Genomic DNA, 18,567 nt, shown 5'->3' with positions numbered 1-18,567 from the left:
TTTAGTCAAATTGTTGTGTGCTCAATTTTAACAAACTAAAAAAGTAAAGCTATTGTGCACTCACCAATATTTGCCATGGAAGCAGGATCTTACATGGGATCTAGGTGCTGTTATTCCCTCTCACTCTATCCGTCCACTCAAGGATATACTGTACCAGTTAAGTATGCACAAAAATAGGTTATCTGCAATATCAAGGGGTTAGTGAAGGGATCGACAAAACAGGCTTACACGTTTTATTTCCCCCACACAGCACAATGCGTTTCGGGACAGCCTGTCTCTTCTTTGAGCATGTACGGGTTGAAATAATGATGGGGCGGCCGTTATTCGAACGGATCTCGAATCAGTTTTCGTGTTGACCGCTGTATTCCATTCGGTATTTCCGCGTTTTGACCACTATTCATGCCGCGTTCGCGCAATCCGGCACCAGGCAGCCACACGCGGTCGATCTGTTTAATGTAATGGTTTATTATTTCTTTGGATGCAATTCTTCGCATATCCACCATGTGGCAGAAGTTAATGAATTATAATTTGGTTGCTATAATTTGCGTATCCGCCAGTTGGCAGAAATGAATGCATTTAATGAATTGTATTGAATTGTAATGTGCATGGTACAGTGCTATACTTTGCTACTATGTAAGGGTGCAGGTGTTTAAAACAGATTGCACCCACGTCTATACTGGTACATACATACAGTGGCCCATTGTGAATTGACCTTGATTTTTCGAAGACGTTGTCAAATTAGACGTTCTTAATAAAAAGCTTTAAATACTCAATGTGTGCCTTTTTTTTTTTACATTCTTTCCCCGCACAATTGCTGAGTGGACATTATGGCTACACCACAGGCGTATAAAAAACCTGACTGTAGTTATGCATTTTTAATATATTCGGCAAAAAATGCTGCAGCTGATAAGATGGCGACTGTATCTGAAATATATGAATATTTAATTTCGAACTACGATTTTTACAAGTTTTCACCAGACGTTCATGGGTGGAAGCGTGCGATAAGAAAAACCTTAAGTAACGATCAGTGTTTTTTTCGCATTGCCCCTCCTGCCGGAGAGATTTGCGGGTATTGGGGTGTCATGCCAGAATTTCACAGTATGTTTGATCATGGCAATTTCAAAAGAAGAGAGGTCGGTTTTAACCCATATAAGAATCGTCAATCCCAATCCAGCAATGTGCCAGCACCAGCACAAAAAAAATAATGTTATATATATTTTTAAAACTTGAACTAACTTCTAAATAAATGGGAAGTTATACACGCATGCACATTAATAATCAACAAGGTCCAAGGTCCCAAAGAGAATTACACGCAGGTGCAGAACTGTGAGAGCAGGCTCGGGAAGATTAAAGAAAGCCACAAAGCCAACCATTTGAAAATGAATGGTTTGTCAGAGGTGTTGATAAGAAGTTGAAATCCTTGAGCCTTGTGTATGCGGGGGGGAGGGGGTGCGAGCTGTATGAAGGATTACCTGTACTGTAGTTCAAAGACATATTCTCAACAGGTCATCATATTGTTTTGATCCCCACACCCCCAAATAAAAATCACTGTACTACAGTATGCCACCCACCTCAGAAAGAACGTACATGACTAGTGTGGAATTAAAAAGCAACAGTACTGTTTGATTCTCATAATACTGTATCCATAATTGCTATGCAAGCCCATGGCGATAACCCCCAAAAATATATACTGTATCTGTAAAACTCGAATCTCATAATATCCATAATTGCTCTGCAAGCCCACGTCGAGAAAAGAAAAATAAATACTGTAACAAAAAAACAAAAACAAAAAAAAACTTTTTTTCAGACTTGAACTTCTACTGGGAAGTCATATATGCATGCGCAGGAATGTACTATAAGGCCACGCTCGGGAAGATTCAAGCCAGAAAGCCATCCATTACAAAGGAATGGTGTGGGAGAGGTGTACAGTAGATAAGTTGAAATCCTTGAGCCTTGTCAAGGCGAGAGCGCTGTATGATGGATTATCAGTTCAAATAAATATTTTCAAATGGTCATCATAATGTTTAATGCACAGAAATGTGATACTGTGACATGACTATGCGTTTCACACTGCTCTGCGTACTGTATACTGCAGATACTGTACAGTACACACGCTGCTCTGTGTATAATACAAACATTGAATTGCTATTGGATTTTTATGACAACAACTTGCGATTGCCCACTTGAGTTTCTCGACGGTATTGCAGACAACGCTAAAATGCCCTTTTCTGATCTGGACAAAACGATAAACAAGCCGCGTGTTTAAGTCGGCACGATTCAAATAAATTGCGCGCCATCGCATGGGTATTCTGATCTACACACCGCGTTAAATGTTCGAATAACGGCCGCTCCATCAGTAAGGCTTGTGATCCAGTACTGTTGAGCCCTTCACTAAATCCTTGAGGTTGCTGATAGCTTGTGCTCTTATAATTCTTTTATTTTTATGCGAGTTTAAAACCAACTTTTTGTCAATTTTAACAAACTTCCACAAGGTCAAAGATAAAGGTAGTTATCTCTGATCTGATGAAGAGTGACGGTTACCTGCCGTAAGCTTGTTAGTTTATAAATGTTATTAGTCTATAACAATCATCAGGTGTACTGGTACATTTCCTTCTGTTCATTTGGACTAATACAGTTAATATATTATCTTGTTCAACAAACTCCCACCAAATCCATCATGAATGTGGTACTCGCTGCAAAAAATTGCACAAAAAGGAGGAGTGGCTCAGTGAGTAAAGACACTGACTCTGGCATTGAGTTTGAAGCAGGGGAACCCAGTGCTGGCTCCTTGTGACCTTGGGCAAGTCACTTTATCTCCCTGTGCCTCAGGCACCAAAAAAATATAGATTGTAAGCTCTACATAAAACAAGCAGCACTAAACAAGAACAAACAATTATTATAATTTGGCAAATAGGGACAACCAAGGATGTACTGTAATATCATCATGAACTGGGTTACACAGCTTGAGACATGTATTAAGGCTTTATTTAATAATTTTTGTGCTAAAAAGTAATGCAAACCTTTAAAAAAATGTGCATTGTATATATGAAGACTTCATACATATATGCGCAATAGGTTTTTGTTTCGTTTTCCACAGTATTCACAATTTCATTATAACTGTTCCCATAGAAAAAAAAGAGCACTGACAATTTCAAGTAGAAATGATTTGATCCTGCCATGGGTGCGCGTCAGCCCAGACATCTGGTTGATACAGTGTACAATTTAATAATAGAAATCCGGCATTCCAGTGGACTTGTGAAGAATTTCAAATTCAAATTTATTTACATAATTACAAGCAATTCATCAACGTTTCTGTCCCCATGTGGACCTTTTTCAAGATAAAAAAGCTTTGATAAGTGTGAGCTAAGTATGCCGAGGGGAAACTTGTAAGGGGGAGGAAATTGGGAGGTTACTGGAAAAATGGCACCAAGAGTTGGGTGCACTGTTGTGCTCTTGTAAACTATAGCAGATATTGCTTTGTACAGACGTGCCTAGCTCGCTATATGCGATCTACTCTCCTGCTGGTCATCAAATTTTGTCAGCAGTCCACAGCGAAGCTCTAACTTTCCTCATTGATATTTCAGCATAGTTGCAAGAATAATAGGGTATTTATATTTGACATTGAGCCGCTAGGACTTTAGAACAGTCGTATTATACAACGAGTGTATATATTCTAATATATAGTCTGCTGGTCAGAAAGCGTATCGCACAGCAGATGCTAATGCCAATTATCGACTATGGAGACATAGTACACGGCTCAGCACCCCAAACCCACCTTAGCAAACTTGACACCCTCTTCAATTCAATATGCCGTTTTGTTCTCCAATGCAACTACAACACTCATCACTTTGAAATGCTCAAAGAGCAAGATTGGTCATCACTTGAGTCTAGGCACAAAGTTCCCCTTTCCTGCCTTGCCTTCAAATACTTTCTGGGCAAGCTACCCATCTATCTGAACAAGCTCCTCACCCCTACCACATGCAGCACTTATCATCTGAGATAAGACTCCAAAAGACTGTGCATGGTCCCAAGGTTCAGCAAAGTATCCGTCTGCTCCTCCTTCTCTTACCTTGTACCCCAAAACTGGAACAATCTATTGGAGACTCTCACATCCACCACAAGTTTAAGTTCTTTCAAAACTAAGGCTGTCTCACATTTTAATCTGGTCTGTAACCGTTACATAAACTTATAATATACATCTTCTCTAACTGTGCATGCATTGTATTGTACTGTATATAATGTATACCCTGTTCATTTATGTAACTGTACTTGTAACCATGTATTATTTGTCTTAACTCTATGCCAAGGACATACTTGAAAACGAGAGGTAACTCTCAATGTATTACTTCCTGGTAAAACAATTTATAAATAAATAAAATAAATATACAGCTTATTTATGCGTAGTTTCATATACATTATATACTATACACTGCTCTTTGTCTTTACTACAATTTAAATGTATTTTATTCACGTGAGATGTGTATCTTTATGTACAGTCACAATAAGAATTATTCTCTTGTTGTATTACAGGTAGCACAACACTGTTTGGAGAATTGCATAGCAGCAGTTGCACTTGGGCACTTGGTGCCATTTTTCCAGTCCCCTCCCCCTTACATGTTTCCAGTGGCGGCTGGTGGGCGTATTTAGCAGACAAGGATCACTGCTTTTTTACAGAATCTTGAAAAAGCTCCTCTGGGGAGCCGTATTTGTTTTGTTTAATTGTACAGTAAAGCTGTTCATACATCACGGCCTTCTTGAGAATAATATATTTTGTGATTTCTTTTTGGGTTTTTTTCAACTTTCGGACAGTTTGTTGCGAATGAGATTGTTACATGGAAGTGTTTTACAGCTAGTGATATTGTACTAAGCGGCTTTCTTTTCAAGTCACAACAATGTCAGAGTTGATATTCATTATTTACATTTTTGTTTGACTTCATGACTGTACGTGATCACAGTGACAGACAACAGCCACCATTCTGGACAACTCTGTTGCCTCGACTGTCAACGAAAACTAGGGTTATTTAAAGGCTGGTACTGTATCATACCACACAGTAGTGTGAGAATTAAATTGGCCACCCATTACGTTTGTAACTGAAGTTTCACAATGACAAAATCCCAAAATTGATGGTGTTTCAAATGTTGTTTTCCCCGTGTTTCATTCTGCGTTATGAATCTTTGTTCTATTGGGTGTACTCGCTGATCCCACAACGCGCTATAAAAAAGAGCATTTCCCTAGTGTACGTACATATCAATTATTACTGTAGTATGATTTATAATAGTCATACTGTGAAAGTAAAAAAAAAAGTTCAAGTATATAATGAAACATTCATGCTACGTCAAATACATTTTTGGGTTGCTACATAGCAACTTCATTCTATGTTAACACTATTAATAGTCTTTTTAGGGTTTACGCCAAGTTGAACTTGATGGACAATTTTTACTCCCTTTTAATTGATTTTGTGGAGCACAGAAATATTCCCTTTTATAACCTGTTAGCAAGCATTTTGCTTTTTATATAGTTTATTTGCTTTTCCTTGGCACCATTACGGTGTCTGCATCTATCTTATCGCTTCTTTCAGCGGGTGTAAAAAATGGCTGTCTTGGGAGTTGCTTTTTATTGTAGCGGTACTTCTGTAGTGCTTTATGTACAGTCAAGGCAGGTCTGGTCAACAATGAGTAATCACCAACGTTTTAATATTATTTATAAGACATTGACATATGCAGCACATTAGTACACTGGGGATGAGAGAGGCAATAAGAATAATATTACAATATTAATATATATACTCCGGTAAAATAGACTCCGAGGAGATTACAGTCTAAAAATGCTTGGGCACTGTAAATATATAATATATATGGCTTGTCTAAATAAATACTTACTATTTGAGTGCTTACTTATTTTTCATCAAAAGGTATCATAAATGGAACATGTGCAGCTAAAAAGAGGATATATTTATTTATTTATACAATGTTTCCCCAGGAAGTAATACATTGAGAGTTACCTCTCGTTTTCAAGTATGTCCAGGGCACAGAGTTATAATGACAGATACATGGTTAAAAATACATGGTTACATAAGGTATATGTATATACATATATACAAATATGCAAATATAGCTGTATGCTCATCTGCATGTCTTAGGCAGGTCTGCAACCCCGCCTTTCCCCATTATCACCCAGCATACAGCACTTCCACTGCAGCAAGGGATTCTGGGAAATGACATGCAAATACATGGTTACATTAGGTATGTGTATATATATATATATTTAAAAAAAAGGATATATATAAGGATATGAGAGACAAGAGGGAGAAGAAACGGCAGATACAATAGGAAACATAGTGAAGGAGGAACTAGGAAGAGTTTGTGGCAGGTTGGGTTGGGGAAGGAAGAACAGTGTATAGAGCAAGAGGAGGGGTAATGTTTACTCAGTGAGGGATGAAGTCATTTATACAGGTGCCGGAAATCCCATGATCCTAGCTTTTTGCCATCTCAGTGCTGCTATTTAGGGACTCAGTGGCAAAATCATGCGGCTTTAAAGTCTCATCCCTTCATGGTGCTGATGCACAATGCCTGAACAATAAGGAAGGTTCAATGAGGAAATCACTGTATGTATTCTTAGATCTTCCACGGCTCAGGATGAACATAAATGCAATCATTTTTTCCCCTACCCTTAGAAATAATAGAATGCAACCATTTTATAAGACTGACTCTCCAGGCAAGATTTAAGTGCAAAAAAAGACAGAAATAAGCTCCACAATTTGAGTTAAACATCACAATGCTGCCTGGGCTTTCTTTACATTGATTCACTGACTCCTGCAGTCAAGGAATTGCTAATTTGTACATGAAAGGCACAGCAGAGAGAATACTGTTTTCCTGTAACTTTAAAGATAAATTTTACTGCATAAAGTCCTGTTTGATATACAGTACAGAAATCAGGATGTAAACAGTCATTGTGTGTTTGCATGCTTTGGAAGCAAACATGTTTGCCGTGACACTAATGCTAACAAGTGCTCTTTTATTTATTTATTAAAAGCTTTTGCTATTTAAATTTTCCTGATGTAAAATGTTTAAAGAATATGCTTTTTTATTTGAATATAAATACCTGAATGTGATTCACTGAGACATTCTGTTGCAATTATGCAAGGCCCTACATTTATATATGTAGCCAGGTCCCCTCCGGTTCCCCCAGTCTCCCGTTTTAACCCCCTCCTTACCCTCACATGTGGGGATGTTGCTGGCAGGGCGACGGAGTCGCCGGTAGCTCCCGTAGCAGGGCGCCGCCATGTTGTGCGCACGCGCGCAGAGTCGCGCATGCGCAGAAGCTGCGATTGCAAGTTAGGGGTCCTTGATGGTTAAGGCATGCGAAGGGCACCCCGTGGCGGCCGTTAGAGTCGTGCATGCGCAGTGTCCTATGCGTACACGGTCCCAATGTTAATTGAGCAGCAGAGAGACTACAATTCCCATGATACTTAGGGAGAAGCTGCCAGGTGACACACGATAGCCAATGAGATGGCTGGATTGCTTCTGAAGGGAGGAAGAAGTACTGCCTGCTGGGACAGGAAACGAGGAGTCAAGACCTGGACCCTGAAGGTGTAGGTTGGTCCACGGAGCAGTGCTCCAGGGACTAGGCAAGAGGTAAATCCCCCAGGGCCCAGTTAATTCCCTGAGCCACTGTAGAAGTGTTCTATGTACTTGATATAGGGAAAGGCCTTAAGTTAGGGACCCTTTCCATATAGCTAGAGAGAGATATATGCTGCAGGACGTTGCCTGAACGCCAGTGCAGCTTTATAGCTGAAAGGAGATCTAGACTCAAGAGTAGAGACTGTTCTTAAAAGATCATCCGGCTGGGGATCCCTTCCCAGAGGAGTCAGACGGTGGAATCATTCCTGCAAGGAGCAGCGCGTCGCGCAGCTGGACCACTTTGGAGAGTTGCTGAGTGTTGCTGATTATCCTGGTCAGGACTATGACCAGGAAAGTATTATAAGTGCACCACTGGGCCCCAACACAGGGAAGCGCTATCCCTCACACTCACCTTATTGTTTGTGGACACTCAAGGGTTAAGTGCCCAGGCACATTTCTACGGTATGGATAAAGGGACAATGCAATGATTGACATGAAGGGTGATGTAATGCTATACATGCAGGGTGATGCAATGATATACATGAAGAATGCCGTAATGGGATCTATGTAGAAGTAATAGTTATATGCCTAGTAAATACTGTTCTTATTCAACTGTGTGTATTTACTGTGTATGTTGGTTCTGGTAAGGGAACACTCCCACCATCTTGGGATCCCTCATCAGTGGAGGCACTGCACCATGTGTAAGTATACCCTAGGCACCCAGTGGCGGAAGTTGTGGCCTCTTGTTAGCCTCACAAGTGACAGCAGCACGCATAGTTGTAGTACACCGGGGGTACAAGGGCTATATTTGGAGGCGCTGCTGAGATTCAGACTTGGAGTGCCCAAACTCGCTAGATATCACGTTACCTTCCCGCCAAGAGGTGTACACGTGGGTGGTAAAAAGGCAAGTTCCGCCCTCACAAACCCTTGCTGTAGGGTAAGTTCCCGCCAATTCCTCATCCTATTAGATATGCCAAATACTAATGCAGTATCCCTGCCTAGAAGATGCCAAAATCCTGGGCCGCCACACACACTCCGACGGACTATGGTGAACAATACTAGTCACGGGGGGATGTGAATTGTCCGCAGAGCAAGGCCCTAACGAAATTCTCTATGTCCTTATGCATCCTTGGCCACCAGAAGGTCGTTCTAAAAGATCAATCATCCTCCTAGTACCTGGATGACTGGAACTTTTGGATGAATGACCCCATTCCAGTACCTTCCTTCGAAATGCTGGTGCTGCAAATAAGCGTCACTGTGGTACCTTGAGACCCTCTGGAATATGAGATTGCGCTTGTGTGATGTCTTGTAAAGAGTCAAATGTATTAGGTGAGAGTATACATGCTTGGGGAAGTATGGTCTCCTGTCGATCCTCTGCCTTGTCCTCTACCAGGAATTGTCGAGAGAGAGCGCCTGCCTTCACATTTTTAGAGCCTAGTAGGTACGAAATAATGAAATTAAAACAGGAAAAAATAATGACCATCGCGCCTGTCGTGACCCCAAGCGATGTGCACCTTCGATATATAATAAGTTCTTACGATCTGTCAGTATGGTGACAGGATTTTCCGTGCCCTCGCATAAGTGCCTCCATTCTTCCAAGGCTATCTTTATGGTCAAAAGTTTGCGATTGCCAACATCGTAGTTTTGTTCAGTGGAGGAAAACCACTTGAAAAAAAACACACAAGGGTGAAGTCTGGTCTGAGGAGTCTTTCTTTGGGACAATACCGCTCTGGCCCCGACATTAGAAGTGTCCACCTCGAGTGTGAAGGACAATCCTGGATTAAGATGCACAAGCACTGGAGCTGACACAAAGGCTTTCTTAAGTCTTTGAAATGCCTGAATGACTGCAGAGGACCAAAGCGCAGTTTTGGCTCCTTTTTGTGTCAGTGCCGTAATAGATGCTAGAACGGAGGAGAAATCTTGGAAGAATAGTTAGCGAAACCTAAGAACCGTTGTACGCTTTGAGAGTCATGGGGCGAGGCCAATCCACCACTGCCTTCACTTTAGCTGGATCCATGGCAAGGCCAGTGTCGGAGATGATGTACCCCAAAAAGGGCGAAGTAGTCTGATAGAAGTGGCATTTCTCAAATTTGGCGAATAGATGATTCTCCCGGAATCATTGGAGCACCTGTTTAACATGTCCTAGATGTTCCAGTGTGGTCTTGGAAAAGATCAGTATGTCATCCAGGTAGACTATAACGTATTGATCGAGAAGATCTCTAAAAACTTAGTTTACAAAGTCCTGGAATACTGCGGGCGCATTACAAAGACCGAAAGGCATCACTAGATACTCATAATGTCCACCCCGAGTGTTAAAGGCTGTCTTCCACTCATCCCCCTGACGAATTCTTACCAGGTTGTATGCTCCTCGTAGATCTAACTTGGTAAAAATGATAGACCCCTGTAGTCTGTCGAATAGCTCTGAAATCAATGGCAAAGGATATCGATTCTTGATTGTGATTTTATTGAGTCCCCGGTAATCGATACAAGGTCTGAGCGATCCATCCTTTTTCTTCATGAAGAGGAAACCTGCACCCATGGGCGATGAAGACTTGCGAATCAACCCCCTCTGTAAGTTTTCCTGGATGTAATCCTTCATGGCCCTGGTCTCCGAAGGTGACAATGGAAAAAGAACCTCCCCGTGGGGGAATAGGGCCACGCAGAAGGTTGATGGGACAGTTGACTGTCCGTTGGGGTGGCAGTTCCTCGGCTTGGGCTTTGTCGAAGACATCATGAAAATCTGCATAGATGTCAGGCAACTGGACGTTTACCTGTTCCGGTACTGATACCCCAGCTAGGTTCTTGGGAGGGAATGAGCAATTCTGGAGGCACTGAGGGCTCCACTGGAGGGGCAGCGCCTCTGTCGGTCAATAAGGGGGTTATGTATTTAAAGCCAAGGTAGTCCCAAAATGATGCCGACTGAAGGGGTATGAATGGCGTCCAGTTGAATCGTCCCGGTGTGGCTCTCTCCAATCTGTAATTGAAAGGGGATGGTTTGAAGGGATTTGAAGGCAGGTTGTAAGGGTCGACCATTGATGGCCTCCAGGCCTATGGGTGATCCTTATATATCAAAGGAATCTTGTTTCTCTCGACGAACCCTTGATCAATGAAGTTCCCATCTGACCCAGAATCCAGGAAGGCACGTGTGATGGTCCTGAAGTTGTCCCTGAGTAGTGTGATGGGAATGAAGATTCTAGTTGAAAGTTTGGGAGGAGAAGAAGATACGGTTCCCAGTGTGACCCTCCCGGCTCTCACTGGGATTTGGCGTTTCCTGATTTGAGAGGGCAGGCAATTACCAGGTATTCAGAGATAACGTAGTAGAGGCAGAGACCGGCATTACATCTGCGCTGTTTCTCGCCAGCTGAGAGTCTGTTACCTCCAAGCTGCATAGGTTCCTCCAAAGCCGGGGGATAAAGGTTAACGACTCCTGTGGATTGAGTAAGAAGAGGCTGTGTACCTTGGTACCGGTTTCTCTCGGTTCTCCTCTTCTGAAGCCATTGGTCCATCCGGATACAAAGTGCGACAAGGTCCTCTAGTTCAGTGTGGCATTCCTGTGCCACAAGTTCGTCCTTGAGTCTTTCAGACAAGCCTTGCCAGAAGGCCGCAGTCAAGGCCTCGTCACTCCAGCCTGTCTTTGCAGCTCTGGTCCGGAATTCGACCGTATACCGGGCCACAGGACAGTTACCTTGAGAAACATTCAAATGGGAAGAAGCGGCAATTACCATGCGTCAGGTGTATCAAACGCCCTGCGAAATTCCTTGGTGAAGTGTGTGATGTCACTTGTGAGATCTGGCCTTTGCTCCCAGATGGGAGAAGCCCACGCCAAAGCATCATCCGTTAGCAAGGATACAATGTATGCCACCTTAGATCACTGAAACAGAAAGCGAGATGGCAATATTTCAAAGTGAATGGAACATTGGTTCAAAAAGCCGCGATAGCCCAGAGGATCGCCGACGTAGCGGTTAGGAGTAGGTAGTTGTGGTTCAGAGGCTACGGTCATCGGAATGGGTACTGGGACAGGAGTCATTGGGGGCACAGAGTGAGAGAAGCCACCTTGGGTCTGGTCAGTAATGGCTTGAACCGAGCAGTGGAGTTGTTCCATATGTAACGGTTGTTCCCTCTTGTGTGACCCACCCAATCTCATATTGGCCTGTGTGGTCTAACCAGCCCCCATTACATGGTCGTGTTTGGTGGTGCACCTGTAGGCAACAGGACTCCTGAGTCTCCCGCATGATGATACTCGGGGATTGTCAATCAAGACAGACAGCTGAGGTAGTGGGTGCGAGTCCTACCTATATCACGTGCAGCGCCTCCACCTCATCAGGGTCTATGCATCCGCAGGGAGATGGTCCTGATGAAGTTCTTTGTGGTGCCGTCCACTGGAGAGTAACTTCACACTCACACAGTGGAAGTATCATTGAACAAGACATCCTTATTGTTGCTTGGTGGGCAAGCTGCCCTTCACAGCCAGCTGTCTCAGCCGCACATAGTTCTCTGCTGTCCCTTTGCCAGGTATGCCCTCCCAATGGAGTGGGATCCCCTCTCCCCGTAGGGAGATCACCCCTGTGCCAGGTCCCTGGACACAGTGTGGCTCTTCTCAAGATTAATGTAGAAATGGACCACTAGTTACTGCATTAGTGGATCCTTCCTTCCCAACACTCAGCAACACAGCAACCAACCTAACTTCAGGAGCTGTCACAACTCTGTTGTCACTAACTGTGGACTCAGAGCTTGTAGCCACTCCCACCCATACATAGGGCACCTCACCAGGGTATGAGGGCAAACCTCCATGATTACTGTTGGCATCCCTGTAACTTACCAGGTTTACTGCCAGCAGGGGAGACAACTGCAGACCATTTTACATGCATGGCTACAATCTCCCCTGGGGGAATCCCCACCGTCCCGGCTGGGACCTAAATTTGGTGTACCTTTTTCCAGGAAGCACTGTAAAATGAAACACATATTTAATCAAACAACATTCTTGTGTCATAATTATTAATTGTATAGCGCTCACTGACCAGCAGAGGGCGCTCAAGGTTAGAAACAGACCTCACTATTCTGTCTTCCTAATAATAGTGGCGAGGATCTGGTTTCTTCACCTCCCTTCCTGCCACGTCAGTCACGGTGATGCTATATTCCCGGGGCAAGCCACTCTCGGGTCTATACACAGCCTTGTGCATATATATGCTGCGCCCGATGCTCCACACTCGCACTAGCTGAGAGATCCTCTCTTCTGCTCTGCGTCCAGTAATTTTACCCGTTTTATTGAGCATGTACAACTCTATGTCTTCTCTGAGCCATCTATCCCTGTGATCCTCTATCTCCTGCATGAGGGGTTCGGGGACATAGGGGAACTCTAGACCATGTGAGTTTTTAAATTTAGCCACAATGGCCCTTTCTGCTCTACTGGCCCTTATCAGCTTAGTATTTCCCGCTCTCCCGGGCAACACCCATGACAGGGGTTCGTCCGGTTCCACCGGATCCTCAAGCCCACTGGGCCCCAATGGCTCTAATAGCCCTCGACTAATATTGTACCGTCGGGCTTGTATGGCTTGCAACCGCTCCTCCTCGGTAAATTCTCCCTTGGCCCACCAATAGTCCACCATCCCATTTCGTTCCAAAATGAACCGGGTCCTATCTAGCCAGTCTTCGTATCCCTCAAATAAGGGGGCCCACCACCGGGTCTCCCTAATCTCCTCCTGAGCTGATTCCACTGACTCCCCCTCTTCTAGCTCCCCCCAGGAGGACATTCCAGAGGTCCTGGTAGACCGTGACTGCGATCCTACCCTCTTGGGCCTACTTTCTAGGGTTACACTTACGACACTCAGGCCGTCACTAGACGCGGACACTTGCCGTGAATACCTTCCACCCACCGAACCATCATCAGATGTACCACAGTCCAAGCCCCCCTCAGTCCGTTCCTCCGACGTGACCCAGGAACCCCCTGACATCCCTAAGCTGGAAGTGTACCCAAAAGAAAAGGTGGGTGGGGCTGAGGCTTTAACTAGGGACTTGGGTATGACTAGGGCTGGGGTTTGGGCATAGGGCCGGACAGTGGGTATCCGTGGGGCTCCGACCCGCTCTTCACCGCTACCTGGTCCGGTGCCACCGCATGGGCTCTCCGCTTCTCCGGTCTCACTGCTCTGCAGCTTCCACGTCGATCGACCGCTCCTCTTCAGCCTAGGCGATCGGCTGACACTGCTCGAACGAAGAGGGGCTGTCATCTCCCCATCAGGTCCGCTTTGCCCCCCGGAAACGATATCCTGACACGCACGTGTCTCGCCGCCATCTTGGGTTGGTTCCCCAAGCGAGACCTCTTCCTCCACGACTACATCCGGCAACGCCTTTTTCCGCTGTGGCACCACTTGGGCCTTGCTGCGTCCCTCCTCTGGCGTTGCCACCCTCGGAACTTGGTAATAGCAAGGGCTCTGCTTACCGCTCCGGGGTGTTGGGATGGATCTGCCGCCCTCGGAACAGCTGGTCACCACGGCCGTGGGACTTCGCCTCTCGGGCTGCCGCTACACGGGCGACACTCGGCTCCACTCACTTCTGACACAGGTGAGTGGCACTGGTTTAACCGTACTGCTACTGTGGCTCACCGGTGGTCGGGCCGTCATTGTAATAGGACTGGCGGTGTCCTCGTCCGAGGACTCCAACTTCGCATTAGGCCGGGGCATTCCGCTCGGGGATTGACGGTGAGCCCCCTTCTTATCACTGCGTTGGTGGTCAGTTTTCTCATCTGGCTCGGATTTAATAGTCGGGCCCGATCCCCTTTCTCCGGGATCAGCAGACTCCCTCCAGAGCGCGCCGGGGAGTTCTGCAGCCAGCATGGCAATATCTCCCATGGTCTCCACTGCTTGGACCGGTACGAATGTCGGCATTGGCCACAGGTACTGCAGGCCACATTGTGCACATCGCGCCGTAAAGCTCACAGCACCGCCCGGCAGTCGACACAGCAGGCACAGGCATGCCACTGTCTCCATACCCGCTACTCGTAATATCAGGAAGCCTCCTAGGGCCGAGTAGGGATGGGTAGAGATCGGTGACCCTTCTTCGGATTTGCAGGCCATAGTCACTAGAGGAGGCACTCTCACTAGTGGTCTATTCAGCTTGCTGGCTCCTCGCAAATTAAGTGCAAGGGCTGGTTTGCCAACCCCTTCCACAGCTAATTCCATTCCTATCCGCCACAACCGGAAACCACTCCCCCTGGTGGAAACTGGAGGGAGGTTCCTCGATTTAGTCTCATGACCCAGCACAGGGGCTGAGTTCGTCATAGTCCATGTGGGCGCGGCTCCAGCTTTCGCGCCATACTCCCCATCAGGGCAGAGTTTTCCCGTTGGCACCACTCCTGGCCAACTCTCTGCAAGTTGCGCATTTGCAATATTTTCTGCAACTGGCCCATGTGGTCTCCCAGGGAATCGGGAACCGCCATTTTGGTTAGCAATGTCACTCTTGTTATCGGATGAGGTAGCGTTTAACTGTTTGTACGTCGAAAGACAAGCCAGTCCATTAGATTCCTCATAATTCACGACAATGTCCTCTTCACTGTCAACAGGGTTACTACCCCAAGGTCTTAGGCAGGACCTACACGGTGCAATCACAGCTTTCGCACCATTCCATAACAGGCTCACAAAAGTCTCTTCTGTAGCTTGTTCTTCCAGCAGGCTCACACAAGTCTCCTCTGTAGCTTGCTCTTCTCCCGCACACATGCCATGTGCCCTCTCTCCTTCAGCCTCCGGTCGCCATCTTGGACCTTCCGCACCGCGCGGATCCTCCATTCTTGCGATCGCCATGGGGCTACTGTATATTATTTTATTGTACATGGAGCTCCTCTCTGCGGGGCAGCTGCCACACCGATACAATAAAAATGCCTTGTGCACCACCTTGTGTACCTAATGTAGATCTAACTTGTGTTTGCACTACCTCAGGCTAGGCTCACTCACTCGGTGTCTGCTGTATCTCCTTCCTCCCAGTCTGTACTCCCTATGGTAAGTGGTCTGGAATGGACTAGAGTACTCTGGCTCTTCCATGCAGTACTTTGTGCGTCTACCTACTGTTGGCTAGTCTAGCGCAGACCCTCTCCAGGATTCCTGAACTATGTTACCAGTTTATCCCTTTAGGCATCCTACCATTAGCACTACCTCAAGGGACTCGGACAGCTATAGCCCGGCTCCAGCCCCACTGAACTCCTTGCAGGATCCCAGGTTGTCTGTGTGGCCTGCAGCTCCAGCAGCACCCCTGACTACCCCTGGCTCCATCCCACGCAGCACAAAGTGACAGCAGACACTCTCCCTGTTTCCCAGTGTGCCTAGCAAAAGCCTGTCCTGTTGACAGGTATCTCAGCAGCGCCTCCAACTGTAACGGTTGTTCCCTCTGGTGTGACCCACCCAATCTCATATTGGCCCATGTGGTCTAACCAGCCCCCATTACATGGTCATGTTTGGTGGTGCACCTGTAGGCTACAGGACTCCTGAGTCTCCCGCATGATGGTACTCGGGGATTGTCAATCAAGACAGGCAGCTGAGGTAGTGGGTGCGAGTTCTACCTATATCACGTGCAGCGCCTCCACCTCATCAGGGTCTATGCATCCGCAGGGAGATGGTCCTGATGAAGAACTCCTTCTTCGTGGTGCCGTCCACTGGAGAGTAACTTCACACTCACACAGTGGGGGTATCATTGAACAAGACATCTTTATTGTTGCTTGGTGGGCAAGCTGCCCTTCACAGCCAGCTTTCTCAGCCGCACATAGTTCTCTGCTGTCCCTTTGCCAGGTACGCCCTCCCAATGGAGTGGGATCCCCTCTCCCCGTAGGGAGATCACCCCTGTGCCAGGTCCCTGGACACAGTGTGGCTCTTCTCAAGATTAATGTAGAAATGGACCACTAGTTACTGCACTAGTGGATCCTTCCTTCCCAACACTCAGCAACACAGCAACCAACCTAACTTTGGGGCAGTGCTGTGCCTTATATACTTCAGGAGCTGTCACAACTCTGATGTCACTAACTGTGGACTCAGAGCTTGTAGCCACTCCCACCCATACATAGGGCACCTCACCAGGTTATGAGGGCATACCTCCATGATTACTGCTGGCATCCCAGGTTTACTGCCAGCAGGGGAGATAACTGCAGACCATTTTACATGCATGGCTACACATACGTTGGTCATTTTGTGCCAAGTATTTTTCCAGCTTATCAAACATATGTGAGAAATCGCCATCCTGGCGGCCGTGGACCATCTCCTTACCTTGCTGGCCCTTCCACAGCGGATACCCAGGATGCGCTCTCGTCCGGTCCAGTTACGCGCGCATGCGGATCATGCTGCATCCACGAACCCTGGCCCCGCCCCCGCTCTGACGCACGACGGGGGCATTCGGCCAGCCTCCCTGCTGATGCGCGGTGCAAGCCCCTCCCCCCCACCAATGACGGACAGAACTGGCGTGGGAGTGACGAGCGACCTAGGCCCCGTGACCTCCGTGACACGCGCGGGTTGGCGCGCGATCGGTCCCTCCTCCATTCATGATCAGGCTGCATCATAGGGCACACCTGTGTGCACCAGCAGCATATTGGATTCTTACTTCCTGGTTCCGCCCTGGCTTGCTATTGGAGGCTCCTCCTATTTATACCTTCCTATTGCATCTTACCTTTGCTGAGCATAGTCTTGGGTGACGCCGTGCCTTGCTGCATTCTTGTTCCTGAGACCTTGCCTGCCTGATTAACCTCTTGTTGCCTGAACCCTGCTAGTTCCTTGGACTCCGCTTCTCTCCACTCCTGATCCGGCTTGTATGACCATTCTCCTGTCTCCAGTCTGACCTTGGCTAAGTACTCCGACGATCCGATACTCTCCTATCCTGAACCTGGCTATGTGCCCCAACAATCTGATACTCTCCAATCCTGATCCTGGCTACGCACCCCGACGATCTGCAACTCTCCTCTCTTGAATCTGGCAAGTACCCCACTACTCTCACATCTCCAATCCTGATTTGGCTTGAATGCCAACTCTACATCCTAGGCACGCCCGCGTGGCTGTGGGATAGCGTTACTCAATTCCCTACCCCAGCACTGCGGTCGTGCTTCGTTTGTGGTGAGCTACGTGTTACAACATATTGGCATGGGCATGCAAAAGTCGGCCCACCTCAGCGGGATCCATGTTTGCAGGGCTGAACATACTGTAATGTGTGCTCACCACAAACAAGGCGGGAACGCGAGGCTGAGGTGGGGATGTCAGTAGCCACTGACCTACAACCGAGCAGCCATGTCTGGAGTGCAGAGTGGTAGTCGTGTAGCTAAGTCCGGGTAGGAGAAGTCAGATTGGTCGAGGTACTTGCCGAGGCCTAAGATTGGAGAGATCGGATTGTCACGGTGCCGGGGTCCACAGGTGTAGAATGTAGAATCGTTGTGTCCGTAGCCGTGGTCCAGTGGTCAGAGAAGGAAGCAGTCCAGGTGCAAGCTGAAGTCAAAGGTACAAGAAGTAAACAAGACAAAGGCAGGGCCGCAGGAAGCTATATGTAAGGACAAGTCACTAGAACAGAGTTTATGCTCAGCCTATTTGCAAGAGGACTGGCTGAGTCTATAAGGAACAAGCAGCCAACAGGGAAGCAGCAGGAAGCTGTGAGCAATAAGTAATCACAGATATACTGTGTACTGATAGGCAGTGGCAGAGTGGGTAGCAGCTGTGGTATAGTTGAGTGAATTAACCATTTGCTCGCCAGTGTCCACACGGCGTCCGTGCGTAGCTAGTGTGCGCTGTGCCCTCGCGTGGGGCTGCGTTATGAACCCTGTATGTAAAAGGATAAATCTTGTATTTATGGGGGGGCACAGGGGGTGGGTAATGTATTTAATAAATATAATGATGTTTATTGTGGGTCACTGTATTGTTTTTATTGTGGGTACTGGGGGTGGGGGGGGTCCCCCAACGGTATGTGGGTAGGCCTCCCTTGTGGGTAGTGGGT

The sequence above is a fragment of the Ascaphus truei genome, chromosome 2 (assembly GCF_040206685.1).
Source record: "Ascaphus truei isolate aAscTru1 chromosome 2, aAscTru1.hap1, whole genome shotgun sequence".
Classification (NCBI taxonomy): domain Eukaryota; kingdom Metazoa; phylum Chordata; class Amphibia; order Anura; family Ascaphidae; genus Ascaphus; species Ascaphus truei.
Note: the sequence above shows the minus strand (reverse complement) of the source record.